The sequence below is a fragment of the Ambystoma mexicanum genome, chromosome 6p (assembly GCF_040938575.1).
Source record: "Ambystoma mexicanum isolate Mex_15411 chromosome 6p, UKY_AmexF1_1, whole genome shotgun sequence".
Classification (NCBI taxonomy): domain Eukaryota; kingdom Metazoa; phylum Chordata; class Amphibia; order Caudata; family Ambystomatidae; genus Ambystoma; species Ambystoma mexicanum.
In genome coordinates, this window is record NC_090935.1 from 67801070 (window position 1) to 67827111 (window position 26042).

Genomic DNA, 26042 nt, shown 5'->3' on the forward strand with positions numbered 1-26042 from the left:
ATCCCTGTGGTCTTTCTAACAGGGGTGCCTGGATCAACTGGACGGAGAAGGGAGGAGTGAAAGACCGGGTGTACTCGAGACAGGGACTTGGGGAGTTGTAATTTGTACGCCACTGGGTTAATTCTCTTGATTATTCTGAAGGGTCCGATAAACCGGGGGGTTAGTTTGGTTGGGTGTACCCATCTGGGCAAGTATTTAGTAGATAACCAGACCCGATCGCCCTCCTGCCAATCGGGACCTGGTAAACGACCTCGATCAGACAAATCCTTATACCTGCGTCTGGCAGATACTAAACTTTTTTGGGCGGTAGTGTGGGCTGTGGTTATTTGGTCTAAGGTGGATTCAATGGTGGGTATATTAGTGGATGAGGAAAAAAGCGGAAGAATACTGCGAGGGTGGAAGCCATAGGAACAAAAAAAAGGGCTGAGTCCCGTTGCCGAGTGTACCGCGTTGTTATATGCGAATTCTGCGGTGGGCAAAAGGCTCACCCAATTGTCCTGATTCTTATTGACATAGCATCAGGGGTATTGCTCAAGGGAGGCATTGAGGCGTTCTGTCTGACCATTAGTCTGAGGATGGAAGCCTGATGACAAAACCCTCTTAATATCTAATCGTTGACATAGGGCGCCCCAAAATCGAGAGGTATACTGACTACCCCGGTCAGAAATGATCTTATCGGGCAGACCGTGGAGCCTAAAGATATCCCTAAGGAAAACTTCGGCCATCTCGGTGGCGGACGGCACTCCTTGCAGTGCTGTGAAATGGGCCAGCTTGGTGAAGGTATCAATGGTAACCATGAGACAGGTCGAACCCTGGGATTGGGGCAGGTCTACTATAAAGTCAGTGGATATTTGGGACCATGGCCGGCTTGGCAAGTCCGGTTGCATCAGCAACCCATAGGGTTTGTGGGTGGAGTTCTTATTCTGGGCGCAAACCATACACGTTCTACAGTGTTGCTTTACGTCGAGAGAAAGTGAAGGCCAAAAAAAAGAGCGAGAGATTAACTCTATGGTACCTCGGACACCCCTATGTCCGGCGGTAACATGGTTATGACCCCATTCCAGAACCTTAAGTTGTAAGGACCTAGAGGGTATGTACAAATGTTGTCCCACCAGTAAAAGACCTTTAGACCAACAAAGGTGAGGATGTAAGTCACCCGGCACAGTGGTTGCCAAATCGGGTTGGGTTGCCATCTTAACCTCTTGAAGAAACGAAGAGACTATCCCCACTATTCTGTTCCGGGGAAACATAGGGTGACTAAATGAAGGAAAGTGGTATTCGAAAATCTGACACCTAGACAGGGCGTCTGCCAGGCTGTTTTGGGTGCCTGGAATGTAGGTTATAGCAAAGTCATACTGGCTGAAGAAATGCGCCCAGCGAACCTGCCTTGAGTTGACACATTCCATGTTTCTGAGAATCCTCAAGTTTTTATGATCAGTACGTAAAGTAAATGGATGTGCTCCGCCTTGAAGCAGGTGTCTCCACTCTTCACAAGCCACCTTAAGAGCCAGAAGTTCCTTTTCGATAACGGAGTAGTTCTGTTGACTTGCGGAAAGGGTCTTAGAAAGATATGCAACAGGATGTTCCTGTTCCTCCTTGAGTTGAAGAAGTACCGCTCCCAAGGCGTTAGCGGAGGCATCAGCCTCTACTATAAAGGGCTGGTTCTGATCGGGTTGAGATAGAATGGGCGCGGAACAGAATCTCCTCTTTAAATCAATAAAGGCTTGATCCGCTGGTTCAGACCAGTGAAACGGCTTGGCATCCTTCTTAAGTAATGAGGTAATGGGCAGCACTATCTGTGAAAAATGTCCGATGAATTTCCTATAGAAGGTGGCTAGTCCCAGGAACCGTTGGACTTCTTTCAAAGAAGTGGGTGGGGGCCAGTCTAGGATGGCAGACACTTTCCTTGGATCCATGGTTATGCCTTCCTGGGATAAGATATAACCCAAGTAAGGTACGGAAGACATATTAAATAGGCACTTCTCAGGTTTAACTAATAGGTGTTGAGACTGTAGCCGATGTACGACTGTCTGAAGGTGCGATGTATGTTCGGAGGAGGATTTTGAAAAAACCAAGATGTCATCGAGGTATACTATGACACAGAGGTATAATAGGTCAGAAAACAGGCGATCCATGAAACGCTGGAATATGGCCGGGGCGTTAACCAAGCCAAATGGCATCACTCGATACTCAAAAAGGCCAAACGGTGTCCGAAAGGCCGTCTTCCATTCATCCCCGTCTTTTATCCGGAGAAGGTGGTAGGCACTCCGGAGGTCTAATTTAGAGAAGACGGTTGAACCCTGGACTGCTTCCAATATGTCTGCTATCAAAGGCATTGGATAACGGTCGCGGACTGTGACCTTGTTGAGACCCCGATAGTCAATGCATGGTCTTAACTCCGAGGAAACCCTCTTGGGAATGAAGAAAAAAGAGGCTCCAGCCGGTGATTTGGAGGGACGGATGAGGCCATTGGTCAGATGGGAATCCAAGTAGTTGCGAAGTGCCCTCTTCTCCAATAGAGACAAGGAAAACATGCGACTAAACGGAACCAGGGCATCTGGCACCAGCTCAATGGCACAGTCTTCCGGCCTATGCGGAGGGAGATCCAAGACAGAATTGTCTTTGAAAACTTCCTTGAACTTCCTAAAGAGTTCGGCCGAGATGTTTGATGCCGCTGAGACACGGGTTTGAATGTGGACTCTCTTCTTGGTGCAGACAGAAAGTCAGTATTGCCTTTAGAGCAGGCGACAGGCAAGTTTGTCAGAGGATGAGCAATAAGTCCTACAATTCCTCTCAGCCGCCCTACACTTACATTTGAGTATAGCTAGGTCGGTGTCAAACCAGGAGTTGCACTTGGCTTTGGACTTCAAGCGCATCCTCATCACAGGGCCAAGAGCATCAAGAGTATCAGTAATAGAAGAGTAGAGGAGGGATAGGGCTGTGTCCGGGTGTGAGTCAGCCAGTGGAGGAGGGGGGAGAGAAGGTGGAAGCAAAGGCCTCAACTGACACGCGCATCATCGCCGAATGTCCGAGAAGGTAGGTGGTAGTGTAGGGAAAGGCTTGGCTTGTGGGGAAGAGAGTGAGAGATGAGAGGAGAGGAGGCAGTGGTCACTCCAGGAGAGAGGAGTGGTCAAAGGGATCGAGAGGGGGAGGCCGGCGGAGATCAGGACATCAATTGTGTTCCCTGCAGAATGAGTCGGGCCAGAGGGAAGAATAGAGAGAGAAGGAATCGCAGAGGTCACGAAAGAGCAAAGAAGAGGGACAGGCAGAATCAAGATGGATGCTGAAGTCGCCAAGGAAGAGGAGTCGAGTGGTTGAGGCCTGGAGGGAGGAAGAGAGGTCCTCCCACTCAGAGAGAAAAGAGGAGATTTGACCAAGGGGCCAATAGAGAGTAGCCACAGTGAGAGAGTGTCTAGGAGAGATTGAGAGCCTGCAGACAAGGCATTTGAAAGAGGAATAGATCTGAGTGGGAATGATAGTGGCAGGAATCCACTCAGGAAAGATCAGGGCTACACCACCCCCGGGCCGGGTGGATCTGGGCATGAAGAGGATCTTGTAGCCATAAGGGAGGAGAGTGTCAAAGCTTGTGACAGAGCTAGCCGTGAACAATGTCTCAGTAAGACCGAGGACATCAAGGTCCAGTTCTTCGAGGAGGCAACAGATGTCAGAGGATTGTGTTATGATGCATACTAATTCATGTATGTACTCGCTTTCCACGTATGATTCTCGAATGATGTGTTTGAGAATCATAAGGCAAGCGAGTCTACTGGAGAAGGTCCCAACTACCTGGGGACTCCTTAATTATGAATAAACTTATCATGTAAATGGAAGCAAACCGTGTGACGAGCGATTTATGTACTTAACATAATGGCAATGAGGATCGCTTGTCATTCAAGGAGTCCCTGGCCAAAGTGTATGTAGGAGGAAGGTCTCGTTGCTGGCGCACAGCCTGACGGACGGTTCCCCATTAAATTAATATAGAGAGGAAGAAGGCAGAACCTGGCAGCGAGTGCCCGGCAACCGCTGAAGGGGGAATTAATATAGATATTGAAAATATTGAAAATATTGACTTTACCTATGCGTGCAGACGTTGAGACCAGGCTGCATCATACAAATTTGTGCACGAGCGGCCAACAACGCATATTCTAAAGGAAAGGACCTTAAATAACGTGAATTACGTGTCACGATTTTAGAAAACAAGTGTGGGTTACCATGCCATCTCAGATATTAGATTACGGAGTGAATTGAAACGAAAGGAGAAGCGTATCAAGTTCAAGAACAGTGAAACTCGATGCAAATCAATACAATTGCTGCCTGTATGCAATTGCCACACAATACAAGCATAAATATCAGCGACAACATTAAAAATAGATAAAGAAAACATTGAAGGGAATAAAATAACATATCGTTCAGAACTGCCAACTAACAAATGACATGGATAAGAGCATTATGCAGAGCACTGTAGCCCCTGTACAATTTTTGGCACACCCAGGCAACCCAGTATGCACATGGGAACAATGGCGAGACAGCTTCCAGGTGTATTTAAGAGCTGTAGGAGGGGCAAAATACAATGATGATCTTAAGGAAGCCACATTATTAAATTGTGTGGGTGCAGAAGCTTTGAGGATATTCAAATCATTGCCTGATTTGCCAAGTGATGGAGAAGGTTTGGGTGAGTCGGCCTCCACGGCCAGCAGGAGTAGGAAGTATGAGATTGCTTTAATGAAATTGTCTAGACACTTTGGTAGTAAAACCAACATTGTACTGGAATGATAGATTCTTCTCTAGACAACAAAATAAAGGAGAGCGTATTGACACCTACATTGCCACACTAAGAGGTCTCATACCAACATGTAAATTCATTGGCATAGCTGATGAATATTTGAGGGACCAGTTGGTCCTGCATGTTGCAGATCCACATATCCAACAACGATGGTGGCAAGCGAAGGACCCCACCCTGGAACAGGCCATCGAAATATCCAGATCAATGGAGTTGGGGGAGAAATGTATGAGAGAAATACAAAATAAGTGAGAGAGAAATGAAGTGAAATGTGTCCAGGAAGTACATGATGAAATCCATGAGAAAAGTGAGGAGGGGTTGATTGCCATGGTGAAGAAAATGTCCAGAGCTGATTTTGGCATGAACGCAAAAAAGGAAAGAGAAACCTTAAACAAGACGCAAGGCAGATGCCACATATGTGGTTGGTACAGACACATGAACAATAAGAAGGATTGTCTAGCATTTTCGGCAGAGTGCTACAGATGTGGACATATTGGCCATTTTGGTAAAGTGTGCCGGAATGTCAGAGGTAGGGGCAGAACAAACTGACAATTCAATGGCGGATTGCAAAGAGATAATTATCGCTTTGGAAGAGGCAACATAGCCAGTATAAAAGCTCTAGAAGAAATAGACGGTCCCAACAGCTTGATGTCAGTTACAGATGGATTTGAAGACGAAGTACAAATCTTAGCCTTCACACCGACGGAAGGAGCAGTTGTCACAATCACTCCCGGATTCAGTCGGTTCCACACCGCTTTCCCAAGTGTCCCTTAAGCCCTCCTGCTCACCTGCAGTCTCCTCTTCTGTTGGGAGTCCAAATCTCCGAATCCTTAAGGTCTCTTCTCTGGAGTGCAGATGGGGTCTGCCTCGAGAGGAAGCCACCCTGCCCCTCTAACTCAGGGCCTAGGGGGCCCCCCGAACCGGGGCAGACCGGTGAAGGGGAAAAAGCCCACAGGCACAAAAAACCCCTTCCTTGTTGGGTATGGTGACAGGATGCCGACAGGATACCAGGTCGGAATGATTGGAATGGACCAAATGAGCAAAACTCCACTGGGGGAGCAGGAGGGGAGAGGCGAAAGAAAGGGAAAAGGTGAGAGCCTAAGGTAGCGAAAACAGGAGGACTGAAATGGAATAGGGAAGCCAGAGAGGAACGAGAGAAGCCGGGGAGGCAAGGCAAGACGGACAAAATCACTGGAGAAGGAAGAGGATAGCAAGGCTCTGAAGAAAGGACTGGAGCGTACCAACCCGGAAGCCTAACGCGAATAGGTTGCAACACGTGGACTTCCGGGTTGGCGCTCGTAATAAAGGACGCCGCTGGTCAGAAGGCGGAAAGCTAGACCGCTGCTGGAGAACGCACAGCGGCGTAAATGCTTTCTCAATGACCGCTCCAGCGCCAGCGTCTCCACAGCTGCCAGCGACCGCCGTGCGTGACAGTATGCCCCCCTCCAGATCTGAACCCTCCGGGTTTTCCCGGATGTGTCCGGTGAAAACGCTTGACCAGTTGAGGAGCATGTACATACGACCTGGGTTCCCAAGAATCTTCGGAACTGGGATAGTTCTTCCAAGACACAAGATATTCCAATCTGCCCCTGCGATATCTGGAATCTAAGATGGCAGATACCTCGTATTCTTCTGGTATAGACTTGGGATTACCCAATATCCCTGTGGTCTTTCTAACAGGGGTGCCTGGATCAACTGGACGGAGAAGGGAGGAGTGAAAGACCGGGTGTACTCGAGACAGGGACTTGGGGAGTTGTAATTTGTACGCCACTGGGTTAATTCTCTTGATTATTCTGAAGGGTCCGATAAACCGGGGGGTTAGTTTGGTTGGGTGTACCCATCTGGGCAAGTATTTAGTAGATAACCAGACCCGATCGCCCTCCTGCCAATCGGGACCTGGTAAACGACCTCGATCAGACAAATCCTTATACCTGCGTCTGGCAGATACTAAACTTTTTTGGGCGGTAGTGTGGGCTGTGGTTATTTGGTCTAAGGTGGATTCAATGGTGGGTATATTAGTGGGTGAGGAAAAAACCAGAAGAATACTGCGAGGGTGGAAGCCATAGGAACAAAAAAAAGGGCTGAGTCCCGTTGCCGAGTGTACCGCGTTGTTATATGCGAATTCTGCGGTGGGCAAAAGACTCACCCAATTGTCCTGATTCTTATTGACATAGCATCAGAGGTATTGCTCAAGGGAGGCATTGAGGCGTTCTGTCTGACCATTAGTCTGAGGATGGAAGCCTGATGACAAAACCCTCTTAATATCTAATCGTTGACATAGGGCGCCCCAAAATCGAGAGGTATACTGACTACCCCGGTCAGAAATGATCTTATCGGGCAGACCGTGGAGCCTAAAGATATCCCTAAGGAAAACTTCGGCCATCTCGGTGGCGGACGGCACTCCTTGCAGTGCTGTGAAATTGGCCAGCTTGGTGAAGGTATCAATGGTAACCATGAGACAGGTCGAACCCTGGGATTGGGGCAGGTCTACTATAAAGTCAGTGGATATTTGGGACCATGGCCGGCTTGGCAAGTCCGGTTGCATCAGCAACCCATAGGGTTTGTGGGTGGAGTTCTTATTCTGGGCGCAAACCATACATGTTCTACAGTGTTGCTTTACGTCGAGAGAAAGTGAAGGCCAAAAAAAAGAGCGAGAGATTAACTCTATGGTACCTCGGACACCCCTATGTCCGGCGGTAACATGGTTATGACCCCATTCCAGAACCTTAAGTTGTAAGGACCTAGAGGGTATGTACAAACATTGTCCCACCAGTAAAAGACCTTTAGACCAACGAAGGTGAGGATGTAAATCACCCGGCACAGTGGTTGCCAAATCGGGTTGGGTTGCCATCTTAACCTCTTGAAGAAACGAAGAGACTATCCCCACTATTCTGTTCCGGGGAAACATAGGGTGACTAAATGAAGGAGAGTGGTATTCGAAAATCTGACACCTAGACAGGGCGTCTGCCAGGCTGTTTTGGGTGCCTGGAATGTAGGTTATAGCAAAGTCATACTGGCTGAAGAAATGCGCCCAGCGAACCTGCCTTGAGTTGACACATTCCATGTTTCTGAGAATCCTCAAGTTTTTATGATCAGTACGTAAAGTAAATGGATGTGCTCCGCCTTGAAGCAGGTGTCTCCACTCTTCACAAGCCACCTTAAGAGCCAGAAGTTTCTTTTCGATAACGGAGTAGTTCTGTTGACTTGCGGAAAGGGCCTTAGAAAGATATGCAACAGGATGTTCCTGTTCCTCCTTGAGTTGAAGAAGTACCGCTCCCAAGGCGATAGCGGAGGCATCAGCCTCTACTATAAAGGGCTGGTTCTGATCGGGTTGAGATAGAATGGGAGCGGAACAGAATCTCCTCTTTAAATCAATAAAGGCTTGATCCGCTGGTTCAGACCAGTGAAATGGCTTGGCATCCTTCTTAAGTAATGAGGTAATGGGCAGCACTATCTGTGAAAAATGTCCGATGAATTTCCTATAGAAGTTGGCTAGTCCCAGGAACCGTTGGACTTCTTTCAAAGAAGTGGGTGGGGGCCAGTCTAGGATGGCAGACACTTTCCTTGGATCCATGGTTATGCCTTCCTGGGATAAGATATAACCCAAGTAAGGTACGGAAGACATATTAAATAGGCACTTATCAGGTTTAACTAATAGGTGTTGAGACTGTAGCCGATGTACGACTGTCTGAAGGTGCGATGTATGTTCGGAGGAGGATTTTGAAAAACCAAGATGTCATCGAGGTATACTATGACACAGAGGTATAATAGGTCAGACAACAGGCGATCCATGAAACGCTGGAATATGGCCGGGGCGTTAACCAAGCCAAATGGCATCACTCGATACTCAAAAAGGCCAAACGGTGTCCAAAAGGCCGTCTTCCATTCATCCCCGTCTTTTATCCGGAGAAGGTGGTAGGCACTCCGGAGGTCTAATTTAGAGAAGACGGTTGAACCCTGGACTGCTTCCAATATGTCTGCTATCAAAGGCATTGGATAACGGTCGCGGACTGTGACCTTGTTGAGACCCCGATAGTCAATGCATGGTCTTAACTCCGAGGAATCCCTCTTGGGAATGAAGAAAAAAGAGGCTCCAGCCGGTGATTTGGAGGGACGGATGAGGCCATTGGTCAGATGGGAATCCAAGTAGTTGCGAAGTGCCCTCTTCTCCAATAGAGACAAGGAAAACATGCGACTAAACGGAACCAGGGCATCTGGCACCAGCTCAATGGCACAGTCTTCCGGCCTATGCGGAGGGAGATCCAAGACAGAATTGTCTTTGAAAACTTCCTTGAACTTAGCCAATTCTGGGGGAATCTTACATATTTCATTTACTCCTTCTTGTTGGGGGGTAAGGACTTGTACCAGATCTTCTGAAACATGTAGTAAACAGTTTTGTTTACAATATGAGGAGGTAAAGGCCAGGGTGTTCTGTGCCCAGTCGATGAGCGGGTTATGCCTCCTCAGCCAGGGAATTCCGAGAATTACTGGAAAATGGGCTGCTCGAATTAGATCGAATTGTATCTGTTCCGAATGTTGGAGAATGCAGGCCTTCAAGGATACAGTGGAATGGGTGATAGGCCCCGATGAAAGCGGAGAACCATCGACTCCTTCCACCTTCTGGACTTCTTCCCGTTTCAACAGAGGAAGACCTTGTTTGTGCGCCCACTCGGTATCCATAAATACTCCGGCGGCGCCACAATCCAGTAGAGCCATGGTGGTAAGGACTTCTGTCGGGGTTTCCAACTGGATGGGAACAGTCATAAGGCGGGAGTCCATGGTGGTTGGATCAGAAGCTACAGTCACTGTAACATAGGGACTTGCGCTCTGACCTCGGTTACTCGTCCCCTTTAGTTCCGAGGTCGTTCGTTTCCCGGGCGTCTAGGCGGGACTTCATGACAGTTCTTAAGCAAGTGGGTACCGGATCCACAATACATGCAGAGGCCCGCATCCCTCCGGCGTCTTCTCTCTTCAGGTGTAAAAGGCGATCGTGCGGACCCTACTTGCATCGGTTCCTCCTTATTACTGGAGTGAGACAGGGAGGGCATCGGGTAGGCACTTGGTAGAGGAGCGACGGATGCTTTCTGTTTCTTCCTTTCCGCCTTGCGTTCACTGAGGCGGTAGTCAATCTGTGTTACGATGGAGAATAAGTCCGACATGGTAGTAGGACGGGCTATCCTGGCCAGCTCGTCCTTTATCTCCTCCTTCAATCCACGACGGAATATCGTATACTGGGCCCTTTCTGGCCAACCTGCCTCAGAGGCCAAACGTTTAAAGGTGGAGATGTATGTCAGCAGGTCACTGGAACCCTGTTGTACATCCAAGAGTTCTTCTGCAGCCACATGTGTGATCTCGGGTTGTTCAAAAGTCTGGCGCAATAATGTAAAAAAAAAACCATAATCTCTGATAATAGGGTTATTGTTGGTCACTAGGGGGGTGGCCCAGGCTAAGGCATTTCCTATCATGTTAGATATCATGTACCCCACCTTGGCGTGATCATTAGAGAACATCAAAGGTCTAAAGGCAAAATAAATGGAGCAGGCTTCCAAGAATTCTTTTAAGCGCTTCGGGGTGCCGTCATATTTGCCTGCAGATAAGGCCATCGGAGGTAAGTCGTAATCTCTAGCTTCCCGATTAGAGATCATCTGCCTCAGGACTGCATTATCTGCCTTCACGTTCTGCAATTCAACGTTCATGGCCTGGACCGCGGCCACTAATTCTTGTATTTGTTCGGGGGTGGCCATACTTCTTTTTTGGCGTTGCAAACTGTCACAATCACTCTCGGATTCAGTCGGTTCCACACCGCTTTCCCAAGTGTCCCTTAAGCCCTCCTGCTCACCTGCAGTCTCCTCTTCTGTTGGGAGTCCAAATCTCCGAATCCTTAAGGTCTCTTCTCTGGAGTGCAGATGGGGTCTGCCTCGAGAGGAAGCCACCCTGCCCCTCTAACTCGGGGCCTAGGGGGGCCCCCGAACCGGGGCAGACCAGTCAAGGGGAAAAAGCCCACAGGCACAAAAAACCCCTTCCTTGTTGGGTATGGTGACAGGATGCCGACAGGATACCAGGTCGGAATGATTGGAATGGACCAAATGAACAAAACTCCACTGGGGGAGTAGGAGGGGAGAGGCGAAAGAAAGGGAAAAGGTGAGAGCCTAAGGTAGCGAAAACAGGAGGACTGAAATGGAATAGGGAAGCCAGAGAGGAACGAGAGAAGCCGGGGAGGCAAGGCAAGACGGACAAAATCACTGGAGAAGGAAGAGGATAGCAAGGCTCTGAAGAAAGGACTGGAGCGTACCAACCCGGAAGCCTAACGCGAATAGGTTGCAACGCGCGGACTTCCGGGTTGGCGCTCGTAATAAAGGACGCCGCTGGTCAGAAGGCGGAAAGCTAGACCGCTGCTGGAGAACGCACAGCGGCGTAATGGCTTTCTCAATGGCCGCTCCAGCGCCAGCGTCTCCACAGCTGCCAGCGACCGCCGTGCGTGACAGCAGTAAGCCCATGGGTGCCCATGTTAATAAATGGAGTGTCACTACAAGTGACAGTTGACACCGGCTCTCCATACACTATGGTGGATGTACAATCTTTCCTCAAGGACCTGAAAGGAAAGATGGAAGATTTGGCATGACAAGGGTGAGAGCAACTGGTTACGGTAAGACGCCCATTAACATCATTCGGTATACATGGGTGCATTTGAATTTCAAAGGAAGAAAAAATTAATGCAAATTATATGTAGCTGAAAATGGTTTCTCCATTGTAGGATGGTGGGAACAAGCCTCCTTGCAAATTAGGATACCTCCAGGTGAAGACATACCCATTCTGGGCATTACGGAAGACAGTTGTAACACTCCTGAAAATTTAGCAAAAAGTTTTCCAAGAATATTTAATGATACCATCGGCACCTTGAAAGGTTAAAGCAAAGGATTGTACTGAAAAGGGGTGCCAAACGTGTAGTTCACAAAGTGAGAAATAAGAACAAGGGAGGCTTTACAGAAGGAGTTGACGAGATTATGTGAACAAGACATAATAGAACTAATTGAAAGCTCAGAATGGTTGTCCCGGATTGTCATTGTTCAAAAACCAGATGGATCAATTAGGATGTGTGTGGACCTGAGGGACCTTAATAGTAACATATGGGTAGATCGACACCCATTGTCGAATATAGGAGAAATGTTCACTACAATGAAGTCAGCAACATTTTTCACGACACTAGACCTATCTTCTGCTTACCACCAAGTGGTACTAGATGAACAATCGAGACATCTAACGTCCTTCATCACCCCGTTGTGTGCATTCTGATATAAGAGGATGTTGTTTGGGCTGGCATTGACAGCTGCCATCTTTCAAAGGTTGATGCACTTGCTATTTAGTGGCCTCCAAGGAGTACATTTCTTTCAAGATGACATACTCATATCTGCAATGTCTGAAGATGAACATAATGCGAAACTGTTGGGTGTTTTGCAAGTTATTCAAGAAAAAGGCCTTACCCTCAAGATAGACGAGTGTAAGATAAAAAAAAAAAAAGGTGAAGTGAAATACCTGGGTCATTGCATTAATGCTGAGGGGATAAAGCCCAAGGAGGCCTTAGTAAATACGATTTTGAATATTCCAGAGCCCAACAACAAAGATCAGATTCAGAGTTTTTTGGGCTTAACTGAATATTACTCGAAGTTCATTGATCACTACTCTGACAGGACAAGGCAAATGAGAGATTTAATGTGCAAGGGAAGGAAATTTACATGGTCAGATGGAAGTAAAATGGAGCTCGACCAAATAAAGAAACTGATTAACAAAGCCCCAACTCTGACAATGTTTGATCGTAATGCCAATACAATGGTCTCAGTATATGCCAGCAACATTGCCTTTGCGTCCAGAATCTTGAGAGGGGCCAAAATAAATTATTCTACCATTGAGAGAGAAACATTGGGAGTTAAATGGAAATAGGAACTTTTCTGAGAACTCATTTGGGGCATTCGTGTTGATCTGAAGATTGACCATAACCCACTGATTCATGTGTTGACTTCGAAGAACCCACATCTGATGTCACCACAAATAAGGAGGTGGGCATTAGATATTATGCAATATAATATTAAAGTGAAACATACACCAGGAAAGACCAATGTAGTTGCAGATTGTTTTTCTAGCTGCCGTGGGATTGTGATAATGACAATCACCTAAATAATGATGAGCTGACAGAAGAACAAGGTGCGGAATGTATTATTGCACACATAAATCTGGGCTTTTCTAAAGAAGAGTGGATCACAGCTGTGAAGGATGATGCAGAACAAGAATACCTAAGGAAGGCCATTGAGAGCAATTGGAGAAATGTTGATGTGTGCATTAAGTCATGGGATAAAATAAAAGACAAGATTTCCAGTGACAACACGTGCATTTACAGAGGTGATCGTATAATTCCACTATCAATGTTGAGGGAGAAGATAATGGGAATTGCCCATTAAGGTCACGTAGGTAGAAGCCTCACTAAAAGAAGAGTAAGATGAGCATACTGGTGGCCCAATATGTGGAATGAGTTAGAGGCATTGGTTAAGGAATTCACTGCTTGTGCAGTGAGTGATAAAGGAAAGAGAACGCAAAACACACCTTTGCAACCAGTGGAGGTGCCGAGTTCTGTATGGTCTACATTAGCCATTGACATAACAGGCCCGTTTGAGATTCTAGAACCTCAAAAAATCTACTTTATTGTGTTAGTAGACTATAAGTCAAAATGGGTAGAGTGGGGAGTGGCGGAAGGCACAGTGACAGCATGGAAAGTTGTGAAGTTTTTAGAGGAGGTTTTCAACAGAGGTGGTGATCCACAAGAATTGATATCAGACAATGGAGTTCAATTCATGTCTTCAGAAGGGCAAAACTTCATGAAGGAGAGAACCATCACCCATAAACCGACGGCATTATATCATCCCATGGCCAATGGGTTGGTCAAAAGGATGAATGGTTTTATAAAAGGTATCATTCAGTTAGCGATAGCCAACAATTTGCCTTGGAAAGAAACGCTTAAAGAGGCATTGAATACATATAGAGTCACTCCACATTCAGTGACTGAGGAAGAACCGTTTACGCTAATGAGAGAAAGAACAGCCACCAACAGACTTAGACCTGCCTGGCTTGTAGTGAAAAAGAATAAAATAATCAATTTGGAGGATATTGTGAAGAGAGTAATTAAAAGACAAGCCGACTATAAAAGATATTATGATGCCAAGAAACACGTGTCAGAGAACAAAATTAAGAGAGGAGATAGGATTCGAGTAAAAGAACCAAGTAAGATAATAAAAGGTGAATCCAAGTATCAGCCTCCACAAAGAGTGGTGAAGTGTTTGGGCAAATCAGTGTTTTTAGAGGATGGCAAAAAGTGGTCTTGTGATGACATCATACTGGCAAAAAAAGGAGATTCCATGCAGGAAGAGCCCAGGAGTGTTCTAGGGAGATGCTGGGGAGCAATCTTTTGTCATCAAGGAACAGAAGAATTGTGCAAAATTTTAAAGACGATTTCATTTACTACTAGAAGATTTTATGAAGTATAGTAAAATATTTGGGAAAGTCTTATCCATGTGTTATTTCAAGTTAATGGACTCTTAGTTAAGTATGGGTCTGTCCTCACTTCTTTTAATTTGTTAATTGACAATTTGTCATATGTTGGTCTGTTTTCACTTTTTCTTCAAATCTGTGATTTCCTTTCTTCCCATCTCCAATTTCCCCACCTTAATCTTTATTTTCGTTTTCTGAACAGTGTAGAGGGGAAGAAGTTATGATGCATACTAATTCATGTACGCACTAGCGTTCCATGTATGATTCGCGAATGATGTGTTTGAGAATCATACGGGAAGCGAGTCTACTGGAGAAGGTCCCATCTACCTGGGGACTCCTTAATTCTGAATAAACTCATCACGTAAATAAAAGCAAACCGTGTGACGAGCGATTTATGTACTTAACAGAGTGTTTGACAGCAGAGTGAGAGTTGAGAGTGGCAAGATGTAGAAGGTTGCCAGCCTTAAAGACCTTCCAGGGAGTGGTACAAATCAGAGGTAGGCCCTGCGGAGGAGTGGAGGTAGTCGGAAGTGAGTCAGAAAAGGAGGGAGGAATGGGCAAGGTAGCCAAGGAATGAGAGGAAGGGTCAGCTGGAGATGAAAGGAAGTTGATGAGTCGAGGGAAGCGCCTATCGAAGAGCAGGAGATTGGCCTGAGGGCATTGGGCCATGAGAATGCCATTAAGGTAGACATTAAGGATAACTCTGGAGGAGTCAAAGAAGGCCATGAGGATGCCTCAGCGAGCACCACCATTAATGGGAGAGGAGGAGACAGGACAGAGCACAGAGATCATATGTGGGGTCTATAGATCCGGCGAAGGAATGACAAAGAGAATGTCGGTGAGGGTCTGTTTGGAAGAGGCACTAGAATAGGTATCAGCAATAGGGAGACCTGGGTTAGAGGCCAAGATATCCTTTTAAATAGTATATCGCCTTCTTCTTTGATTTAGCCATATCCTTTGCTCTAGTCCTTATCATAATCCTTAATTTTTGTTCTTGACCTTCATCATAGACTTTCTAACTCAAACTAGTTATTTTCCATTGCCCTAGCATTCCTCTTAAAACTAGTCTTAGTTCTAGCCCTAGTCCTTAGTACTTTTACATCATTCTAGTTTTTCTCATTTATTCTAGTTATAGTCAGTCTCTCTCACAAACACAGTCCCTCAGCCACTCGCTCTCACACACCTCTGTATTTAGTGTTTCATCTATCTTTTTATCTTTTCCCTAGCCATATGTTCCTATTTCTCTCTCTCACTATCATCCTTACTTGCAAGGAAACCGGTATTCCAGGACAGAGTAGAGCAGCTGCCTCTGTTTTCTCAAGGTGAATGGAAGGCATAAATGCTGCCAAAATATTTATCAGCCAGAACTATCCTTCAACTTCACGCTACTGAACCATACTTGTATCAGTTATAACAAGTCTGTTAACATTTATTTTGATGGCCTCATTCATGCCCAGGGCTGGTACTCTGATGTTAAGTCTTGACATGGAGAATGATGGTTGGAATGAGCATGCATGCTGTTATATATCTTAAAGTCTCTAGTTGTAGGAATCCATAATCGCAGCAAGCATGGTTAGTTTGGGACTTGCACATACAAGGATATGTCTGTTCATTAACTGTGTATTGCTGTTCATGTATCACAATTAGAGGCATGCGGTAAGGTGGATAAACAAGAACTGTGAGTAAATGAGGGGCATACCATGGCTCTCAAGTACATGGCATTTGAAGACATTGGGCTCTATCAGCGCCATGGCTTCCTCCAAAATCGTGTCCGGGTTCCCTGAATGGGGAATTACCCGGCCATTCCGAGTTTGGAGGGACCCGGGCTCGGTCCTTCCCCATTCCCATTCAAGCCCCCATAAGGCTCAATGGGAATGGGGAGGGAGCTAACAACGGGCCCATTAATTATGGGCCCGTTGTTAGCTCCCTGGTTCCCTCGAGGAACCCGCTATGGATGTCTGGAAAAACCAGACATCCAGAGAGGGTCCCGCAAGGGGACCTCCTAATAGTGCAGAGTGGGTTTAACGGTGCCGGCACCATTACTGGCACTGTGAAACCCATTCCACTCTACTTGTTATGAGGCCCATTGACCGCTACCAATTTTAAGCTCCTTGTTAATTGAAACATATCTAGTTTCCTTCTTCTTTTAGAATTTTATTTCTGCAATACATTTTATAGATGTATTGGAGTTTTCTATCTCGCCATATTACCTGAGGATTTTCTTCATAGACATAGGTTTTAACTAGACTTTTGAATAACAGTCTTTATTTTAAATTTTTGGTGTTTGAGTGTCACTGAATTTGAGAGCATCATTACCCTGGTTGAGTTGAGCTGCTTCAGGAGTTGAGTCGTAGGATGGAGATGAGATGCTCTCTTGAAGACATTGGTGAAGAAGTAAATCGTCACCATTTGCACTTTTAAATGTTCCAGGTGTTACAATGCTTCAGTCTGAAGACAGTCGATTTCATCCCACCTGATAGTTCTTGTACTAGTAGCTGCGAGTACGAATTTTATTGACTGATCTTAGCTGTCATGATGATACGGATGGAATGGTAATTGCTGCAAATATTTTGAACTGGTGTTAGATTTGGTTATGAGGAAGCACAGGGTCTTGAACGTGATTCTTAAGTCTTCCAGGAGCCAGTGGAGATGCACGTGGATTGGAGTGATGTTGCATTAACTTTTTATCCCGTTGACTAGTTTCATCATTTGATTCAATATCATTTAACTCCTTTTGATCATCTCTTTTGGGGGGCTGCAGGCAAGCTATTGAAATACTGTAAGTGAAATGCTAAGACTCTGACCTGGTTAACTTTCTGATGGGATGCATGGAATGGGATAATATGTTTCCCTGAAGGTACAGATGAAAATCAACCTACTTTTAACCCAGGGTTTACTTGCAATGTGAAAGAGAGAGCACAGTCAAAAATATCAGCTAACGTTCCGGTCTGCCTAGTAGGCTGATGGGATTGGGGGTGTGGTCTGATCGAGAAAGGGTATGGGGCTGAAAGGATGGAGACTGAAAACCAGCACTTCTGTTTAGAAACAATTAAGGCATAAGCTGCTATATGATAGTCTTGTACCCTTCCATTGTTCACCATCAAACTGTGAATCTTGTTGCTGTTAGACCCCATCTGCAAGAGAATCTGAATGTTCTTGGCTTTGGAAGACCATGTTGAACGATTCAATTAGGCATGCCAGTGGTTTCAAATAAGCATTGAAACACTGCTGAATCTTGGAGAACCAACATGAGCGGATCATGATGTCAGAGAGTAACTCTGGTATGTTACTATTGTGTTGTATTCTTGTTGCTGCACTGTGAGCATTTCTCTTCTTACTCCTCTAGGTCCCCCGGGGATCACTATTGTATTGCACATTTTGTATTGGATTGTTTGCGTTTCTCCTCTCACTTCTTGGGTCCCCCACAGTGGTTTCTACTGTATTCTGCATTGACTGTACCCATCCTCCCCCACCACCCTCCTGCTTGGGCTTCCTCCTCTTCCTGCACCTCCATGCACCCCTTGATGGTGCGCTCAGTCTTCCCTATCTTCTCTAACTGCTACTCTCTCTCCTATCCTATCCCTCTCACTACGTCTGGTAGGAAGAGAGGTATCCTCGCCCCAACCCAGGTCTCCCTATCACTGATACCTACACCAGTGCTTCCGCCAGACAGACCCTTACCGACAACAATCTTGGTTGTTCCCTTTCCAAGCCTATGGACCATGGACCCCCAAACGGACTCTGTTCTGTTCCCTCCCCTATTTTCTCCTTTCTCATTAATGGTGGCACTCGTTGGGAGGTCTTCCTGGCCCCCTTCCACTTCTCCAAGACCATCATTAATGTCTGTCTGAATGGCACTGCCTTGGTCCAGGGCCCTCAGCCCAATCTCCTCCTTTTTGATAGAAGTTTCCCACTTCCTTCCTTCTCCTGCTAATCCTACCTACACCTCTCTGGCTTCTCCTCCACCTCCCTCTTCTGCCACCTTTTGGGCACCCTCTGTTACTCTCACCTGGTCTCTCGGGGACGTTGGGGCATGGCTGCAGCCCTCCCAGGAAGTAGGACCCACTGATCTGCTTCCTCCCACTGCAAATAGGCTGTGGGCTGCTGCAATGAATTGGAACCCTGCTCCTGCGTAGATATGAGAGGACGTAGGTTTACTGGCCTGTGAGTGAATTCCCTCTCAAACCCTTCCTCCCATAGTGTGGTGAGCATGCATCGTCCCATTAAGACTCACCTGTAGATTATTAAGGGTGAACTCTCCGTGCTGCTCTTTCTAGCAGGGGCACATGTAGAATGAGGACTGAGTTCCTTCACTGGTCCTTTATGTGTGGTGTCCAGTCCAGCTGCGAGGATTCCATGCCTTTCTGGTAGGTGCCTTTCTGTTTTCTGTCTGTGTTGAAGTATTAGTATTGTCTTGTTCTCAGCCTGTTGTCAGCTCTGTAACAATGTCTATCTTTCTCCCCAAATAGATGTGATTGCGGCCCAGCAGAGCTACAGAGCACGAGTTGGCTCCAGATGAGGAGCGGACGGTCCTGCGGCGGTCCGAAAGCAGGTAAGCATGTTTTTGAGGACAAGCACGAAGAATTTTGCAAGCGTGACCTTAAACTGCAGGTTTGTATGTCTAACCTTGTCTTTTGTCCTTTTACAGGGTCCGCTTTCGTGGAAGAAGAAGATGTCGTGCTGCGGAGCCCAGAGCTGGAGTTCTGTGTGCCGGAGATGAAGAAGATGTCGTGGCCAGAGCTGAAGTCCTGCGATCCGGAAGATGAAGAATGGACGCCATGCTCATCGGTGATGAATGCTGGTGTAAGCTGACTCCAGGAGGTAAGTGTATGGACAGGAGACTGGATTCCCAAGGTAAGTGCTACTTAACTCAGGTGGCGGTGAGTGTTACGCTGCATGCAAATTCAGATTATTGTGAAGCGTGCACCTTGGGGTTGGGCTGGCTTTTATAGCTGAGCTCTTAAGGCCTCGCCAACTAGCTCAGTTCTGCTTGCCACACCCTGCCACTCCTTGAAGTTGCATGTGCAGCTGAAGATAGAAGGCCACACCCGGACTGATTGCACACAAGTGGAAAGGTCTTGAAAGTACTCCTGCCCATAATAAAAGAGTCTTGTTTATGTTTCTCCATGAACCTGGCACCAAAGGCGCCAGGACTGAGTCCAACCGGGCCCCAAGTGTATAAACATCCCAAAGGGATGTGCGTGAACCCTGGTGCCCCTTGCTACCTCCACCTGATGGTGCAGCTACTGTGATCCTGGGCATGTGGCCAGGACAGAACTCCCTCTCAAGGCCCCTCTAAAGGGTGGTCCTTCTCCTGGTCCTGGTTTGGTGGGGTTTTGCGATGGAACTGCATAACTATGGACATGGACATGTTCGCTGGGTTCCCAGGTTCGGTCTTGAGGCCCATATCCTTTCCAGTCTATGAGGTAGTATATTTTGGATCGGACTACCTTAGAGTCTAGGATAGTTTTGACTTTGTACTCCAGCTCCCCCTCAATCGTCTCAAGATCTCGTGGAATGCAGATTCGTGTACCCAGTTCAACTGTTTAAGAAGTAAAACGTGAAACACCGGATGAATCCGCATGTTGGATGGCAACTCCAATTTCATGGTGGCAGGATTGATTATGTCCTTGATTGTGTAGGGCCCCAAGTATCAGGGGCCGAAAGCTCTTGGTCCTTTCAGAGGAATGTTCTTTAATGCCAACCAGACTTTGTCTCCAATTTGGTAACTGGGAGCTTCTCTTCGATGTTGATCCACAAACATTTTCTGTCTCTCCTTGGCTCTGGTCAAATGCTCGGTTGCTTCTTTAAAAACCTGGGTGATGGTTTTGTGCAGGTTTGCTATTGCTGACATTTCTAATGTGTCGAGTGGATCAAAACCAGATGTCCATGGATGTCATCCGTACACTGTATAAAACAGACTTTGCCCTGTAATGGTGTGAATGGAATTGTTGTATGCGTACTCCGCCAACCAGAGGATGTCTTTCCAGGAATCTTCAGATTGTTGTAACATGCATCTTAAATACTGCTGTAGGGTCTGGTTGGCACATTCGGTATGACCATCGGTTTGGGGGTGGTGACTAGTGGATAGCCAAAGGTTGATTTTGGCAATTTTGCAAAACCTTCTCCAGAATGCTGAAACGAATTGAGTTCCACGATTCAATATCAATACCAATGGGAACACATGCAATAGCACAATCTGTTCTAGAAACATTGTCGCAAGAGCAGAAGCGGTGGGGAGCCCTTTTAAAGCAATGAAGTGGGCCATTTTGGAGGACAAATCCACACTACCCAAGATAGTGTTGTAACCGTTGCAGGAAGGGAGATCTGTAATAAAATCGATGGACAGAGTGTGCCAAGGTGCTGGTGGTACCATCAACAGAAATAGTAAACCAGCAACATTTTGCTTTTGAGATTTGTGTTGAGCACAGACTCCACAGGTCGCAATGAAGTGGATAATGTCCTTCCTCCAAGTGGGCCATGAATAGTGTTTCTTTACATTAGCCTGCGTTTTTGCTATTCCTGGATGTCCTTCCACCAAGGAATCATGATAGTTGGCGAGGATCTGGTTTTGTAATTTCTTATCCGAAATGTACAGTCGCCCTTGGAAGTAGGGTAGATCGTCTTTAATGTGTATTGGTCTCCTTTTCGAAGCCATTCCTGTTGGGCAGATTGATTCATTTGGCATCACAAGTTGGAATGTAGATCGTCGAGACAGGTTGCTGCCACAATCATATTGTGGATCCGCTCTTCAGGAATGATAGTGTCATGATTCCTGCCCCTCATGTCCCCAGCCCTCCAAGATGTCAGGCTGGAGCCAGGCCACGATCACCTAGATGGCCCTCAAGGGCCTCTCCATCCCTCCAAAGACCCACTTGGAGTCAGACTTGGCGCTTGTGGCACCAGACTCACTCACTCCCACAGGATTACATTGGGGATTGGACTTGTAGTGCATTGATGGGGACAAGATGGATGCCCCCACATATTTCGGTTCCCTGAACTGCATGTGCATTCTAGTCTTTTGGGCGTGGTTCAGCCCAGAGACACCTGCGATACCCAGAGACTATTTAAGCCACGCGCAGGCTGAGAAACATGCTTTGCGTTTTCTGCACCTGCAGAGTGACAATCACCGTGTTCGTATCGGTCTCCAGTAGGCCTGCATCTTTCTTCTGCGCTCAGCTCCTGCAAGAACAAGAACACTGTTAGGAACAGCCTTACCTTGCGGCGCTTCTGCCCATCATTCATCGCTCCTTCTGTTCTGCGGGCATCTTCGGCAGTGTCATTCCCATCCCGGCAGGCCGCTTCCTAAGGAAAAGGGAAAAGAACAGAAAAAAGGCATTAGTAAGCATTCAGCAAATCTTTGCTTACTTTTAAAGACTGTACGAGCTTCAAACGCTTACCTGAATCCCAGCCTCTCTGGGGGAATTCTGTCTCTGGAACTTCTCATCCATCTGCAAGAGGGAAAAGACACTCCAGGTTAGCGTGGAAACATCCAGAGGTGCCGCATACCGCGCTTACCCACCACATTTCTTCTTCATAACCGGCATCCATGCTGAAAACGTTGCAGCACCTAAAAGACACAGAAAAAGAACTCAGTTCAATATAAATATGAAAGGGTCGCATCGCGCATCGCACTCTCACTCACCTTCAGCACTACTCATCTCAGCAGCACGTCGCCATCCCCGGACGCCGGCCATCATCTAAGGATGGAAAGGAACGAAGTTAGAGAACTGTTCAATAGACTCATTATACTTACCTGTCGGACTCTTGCCAGTGAAGTAACTAGGCAGCAACGAGCCCGCATCATTCAACGCGCCGTTGCACTGAAAGCAGGATGGAGAGCACACTTTCCAAGAAAACAAGGTGAGCTGTGGATCAAAGGGAAGGGTTGGACCCTTGGGAAGATGGGGTTCAAGCACACAGAGACAATAGGGAGTTAAACTCTAACAATCCTGTGTTTCAGGCCCATTCTCCAGTCGAGTAGACACCAGGGAAGAGTTTGAGGTCGTAAGGGGTCAGGACAGGCTGAGTGACGTCCCTGTGGATACCAGGTGAGCGTTACAGATAGCCACAGGGTCCGGGGTAGTGAAAAATCCTTTTCCTCGCTCATACGGGAGAGGTCATCCGCTTTCCCATTACAAACTCCTTGTCTATAGGTAATGACGAAGTTGTATTCTGCAAAGAAGAGGGCCCAACGAAGTTGGCGCGAACATTGCGCTTTAGCAGACTTTAAGTATTGTAGGTTACGGTGATCCGTAATGACAGTGAATGTTTGTCTGGCACCGAGAAGATAATGTCTCCATGCTTTAAACGCTGCCTTGATTGCTAGAAATTCTTTGTCAGTGATTGCATAGTTCAATTCTGGAGGAGAAAACGTACGGGACCAGAATGCCATGGGGTGTAATTGTCCAGTGTCCGGGCACCATTGTGACAATACAGCTCCCATTGCTATGTTAGAGGCATCAGTTTCAACCACATACAGCAAATCTGGTTGCGGGTGGCGTAGAACAGGTGCTGTGGAAAACGCTCATTGTAGTTTCTGAAAGGCTTCCTCAGCTTCTGAAGACCAGCAGAATTGTTTGTTTTTTCGCAGCAGAGAGGTAATAGGATGGACGATCTGAGAAAAACCGGGTATGAACCTGTTGGGCAGAATTATATGCAGTACCCTTTGGGAACACTACACACAATTAAGACTACAAGTGACAGTACAATTTCACCTTTGGTACAAGCCTGTACTACACAATTATAGTGGTAACAGTAGCGGAGCAGCCAGACTTATCTCAAGAATAAGTGAGCAGTACAAATGGTTACACAAAGGGCAGCAATTACTATGGTTCAGGCAAACACTGACTCAAGGTTTCTAAGTAAAGGAATATATATTTATTTACTCAACAGTTGTATAACATTTCACCATTACAAGCAAGTTAAGAAATCACAATCATAGATACACCACAACACGTCCCTTAAATTCCAGATAAGTTAAGCTCACAAAATGAAGTGGGAGCAAAAAGGCACCTCAGCAATTTAAAAGGGAGGAAATGACAAAGGAGAGACTACAGGGTTAAAATCAGATAGAAAAGGCTTGGTTCAAAAGTCTTTTGCTCAAGATAATAGACTTTAATGTAGTTTGCGGTAAAGTTTGTGGCACAGATTCCGGATGAGGTTAGTTAGTAGCAAAGGTAGTTCAAAGAGAAGAGAAGGACAAGCCCTCGGATTGGAGAAAGATTTCAAACACTTTCACCGCGGCTGAACGAAAAGAGCAACAGGATTTGCACAGTACCTTGAAACGGAGAGAGAGCTGTAGCTGAGGTGGACATTCCTGGTGGTTCCTGCAGGCTCACGGTTCCTGAAGCGACTGCCGGACTGACAAGAAGGAGGAAGACTGGAGGGTCCTGCGCCACCCAGGGAAGAAGCCAGCAGCAGAGCAAAGCAACAAATAAAAGGTGTGCTCCTTAAAACCCATACAGGGTCCGAACGTCCTGGCTATCTGGCCCACTGTAGCTCTGTAGAATGAATTTGACCAGAGGAGGGGTCCTGGCTTGCAGTTTGGGCGAACTGGTTGGTCCTACCAGCTCAAGGGAAGACGTTTCTTGGAAGATCTTCTCTGTAGTCAGATTTGGAGTATCGGACCTGCAGCAGGGCTTCACCGGGCGGTTCAGTCGTGGTAGGGATCTTCTTCTTCCAGTTCCTTGTTGGTTCTTTCGTTCCAGTGGAGACTCTGCCTTTCCAATCCCAGAGACCTGCTTTTTATGCAGTTTTCCCCCATTCATACAGCCTGGCTGTCAATCACACAGCAGGGTGGCTGGCCTGGCAAAGCCAGTTCCCTTAGCCAATCAGACAAGAGTGCGACTTGAGTTACCAAGGCAACCCATGGTAGGGGTCCGAAGATCCCTCCCTCACTTCCTGCCCCTCTAAACTATCAGGCCCCTTAAGGAGGGCTTCTGTGCAGAAGCCCGCGAAAAGACAGCGAACAAAGGAATCATCCCCGGTTTGGCACGCAGATAAAAACACGAGAAAGACTTTAACAAAAAGAAATGCTGAATAAACCCAGCCAGAGCCAAAATAAAATGTATTTGGTCAAGTGGATTTATGTTTGAGGCTAATATAATAGCCTAAAACAATACCACGTTTATATAATATAATAATATAGACGTTTGCTTGTTCCTTTTGAAAGACATCCTGGTATTCTAGGTATACAAGTAGAAAGGAACCAGGGAGACCCAGTATGGTTCCTTTCTTAGTCTTCGGGTTGGTGGGCCTTTGAGCATAACAGGTGTCAAAACAGTCTTGGGGAAAGGTCAGAACTCGTTTCCACCAGTCAATCTTAAGGTTATGGGTCTCCATCCAAGGCATTCTTAATATTATCTGGAAAAGAGGAGCACCAATGATATGAAAGGTAATGTCCTCTTGGTGGCCTTCCTAACACAAGAGCTTGACTTTATCGGTATAATGTGTTACTGGGCCAGATGAAAGTTGAGATCCATCTACCGCTGTGACTTTTTCCGATTTCAGCTTTTGCCGGAGAGGAAGGCCTATTCAGATAGCCAGATCTTGGTCAATGTAGTTTCCCACAGCGCTGCTGTCAATTTATGCTTCCAAAGCAAGTATTTTTGACCGTTGTGGTTTACCAAGAGCACCGGAATGACAAGATGTAAGGTCTGTACAGGTTCCTTTTTACCACTCGACAAGTGGAGCACTATGCTTGCCGGGTATTGGAGTTTTCTGAGCCTTGTTCTCTTTCTTCGTCGTTGTCGGTTGCTCCGACTATTTTCCTGAGTGATTTCACCAGGCATTCTCGAAGAAAATGGCCTGCTTTTCCACAATACAAGCAGAGTTGTTGTTGACTCCTTTTGTCTCGTTCTGCATGGGTGAGAGGACTCCATAGTCTCCCAAGTTGCATGGGTTTGGCCTGTTCGTGTGACTTGGGTGGATTATTACGAGGCCGCAAATAGACCGATCGCCCTTCCGCCCTAGTTCGATCTATCTTTCGATCCTGCACCCTGTGATCGAGTTCTACAGTTAGGTTGATGTATTCGGCACAGCCCTCTGGGGGATTTACCACTTGAGCTAAAACGTCCTTGAGTTCTCCACGCAATCCACGGTAAAAGAGCATAGTCCTCTTCCCTTCTGACCAATTTGTTTGAGCTATAAGACGATTGAAGGATGCAATGTGGGTTAACAAATCCTGATTTCTCTGCCTGAGTGACAGTAATGCATTGTCCAAGGCCTGTCCTTGAGTGTGTCGTGCAAACAATGTCTCCATTTCATGCTGAAACCCCCTAGGTCTCGAAGCAAAGGATCATCTTGATTTATCAAGGGTATAGACCAGTCTGCTGCACTGCCTCCCAAACATGAGAGTATGAAAGCCACTCTGGCTTGGTTGTTGGGAAAAGCCCCAGGTCTGCATAGAAAATGTAAGCAGCATTGATTCATAAATATGGCGTGCTTGTTGGGGTCGCCCGGACAGGGGAACTGCTCCTGGAAGAACCACCACGACTGGTTGTGACTGTTGTGGTGTGGGAGTACTTCCTGACAATGGAACCTGGCCAGCTTGTGCCTGGAGTAAATGTCTTTCCAAACCATCAGTACGCTCTCGGTTCAAAATAAGGTCCCTTCTTAAGGCATTGGTTTCCTGCCTAGAAGCATGAACTTCATCCCGTAATTCACCCAAAGGTTGGGCCACTAGGTCAGTCTCAGAAGTATCCATAACGCCCAGGCAGAGATT